We start from the raw sequence: 1,690 nt of genomic DNA, 5'->3' as shown, positions 1-1,690 counted from the left end.
TCTCAAACTCCTATCCTCAAGCAATCTTCCTGCCTTGGCCTCCCAAAGTGCTGAGATTATGGTATGAGCCATTGTGCCTGGCTAAGTTTTCTCTTTATGATCCAATTTTGGTCTCTTTTAAGGCTATAAATGAATCTATAAAACATGCCTTTTCTTACTCAGCCCTGCTACTGGGCCTGAAGGTTAATAACATAAGTTTATAGTTTACATTACTTTTTTGAGTAAAACTGTTAGGCTTTTAAGTCTCATGGCTAAATATTCATATAATTATAAAAAGGTCACATAAAAGCAGAGTTGTTTAAGAACACAAATGAGTTACATTAAAAATATAGCTTTGTTTCTACTAAGTGGAGAATTTATAATAATATTTTATATTCAGGTATGGCTTCACTCTTTCCAGATTTTTTTCCATATATTTCATCTGTTTTCCTTCTCATTCTGACTTAATGAAGTATTACAAAAGGGATTATCATTGCAGAGTATAGATGAGATGAGCAAACCCAGGCTCAGACTTACCCAAAGCCTAATCCATGGCTAAGACACAGATTTATTGGCTCCCAAATCAGATTTGCATTATGCCACATGTCAAAAGCACTTCTTTGGATAATTATAATAGATCTCCCTGCTAAAATTAAGCCATATTTCCTTCTTACTTTTTTTTTTTTTTTTTACAAAGATGAGACTATAATCAGCATTACTTTAAATAGTGTAAACTCATCTGCTGCTTTTGCCTTCAGATAATTAGTCAGAGTTGAGTATTTACTTGATACTTGCCAAGAAACATAAGAATGATTTATAACTTTCTTATTCATGTTATTTAGTGAGTTCTTTTAACAATTCCAACTCTAATACTATGTATCCTGGGAAATAGCATGGGAATGTTTTATTATAAAGAAGTTAATTATAAAAAAGCATTTATTTTCCAACTGAAAATCTAAGATTACAATAACATACTTTAGAAACTGGTATATTAGAGATTATGCTTCGGGTCCTCAAGTTCACCCTCAGGCTTGCTGATGCAAGAAGGACTCACAGGACTCAGGACAACTGTTTTGTGCATAGTGACAGTTTATTACAGCAGAAGGAGACAGATGGAAATCAGCAAAGGGAAAAGGTTCCTGGGGAAAGGTTCAGGAATAACTACATGCAGGTGTCCAGGTATTCCTTTTCTATGCACTCACATGAATTGCTTAATTCTCTCAGCAATGATATGTGACAACACAGGCAGAATGTTGCAAACCATGAAAGCTTACCCTATCTTTGATGTTCAGGATTTTTACTGGGGGTCAGTCATATAGCCTGGCAGAGCTGGTATGATTGACCACAGCTGCTCAGACTCCAGCCCCTGCCCCCAGAGCAAAACAGGCCCTGACCATAAATACAGTGTGGTCCAGGACCTCAGGCATACAAAAACACTCAGCCCTTATTCAGGTAGAATATTACAAGGGCTTAGGGTTTACCTCCTGGGAACTGGCCAAGAGATTGGCCTTTCTTTGCAATGTGCAGGGTTTAAGCAACCCAGGCCTGCTGAATTAACCCTTTTATACCCAGATGTAGAACTGGAATTAGAACAGAGCAACTCTGCTATATGGCTGATAACAAATTCCTTGTGATCCCTAAGCCTCAACTTCATGATCTTTAAAATGGAGTTAATAACATAAGACATCATAGTTATCTCACAGGAGTATAA

Source organism: Microcebus murinus, chromosome 9 (genome assembly GCF_040939455.1).
Source record: "Microcebus murinus isolate Inina chromosome 9, M.murinus_Inina_mat1.0, whole genome shotgun sequence".
NCBI classification, from domain to species: Eukaryota; Metazoa; Chordata; class Mammalia; order Primates; family Cheirogaleidae; genus Microcebus; species Microcebus murinus.
The sequence above is the reverse complement of the archived record's forward strand: the minus strand, read 5'-3'. Positions refer to the sequence as shown.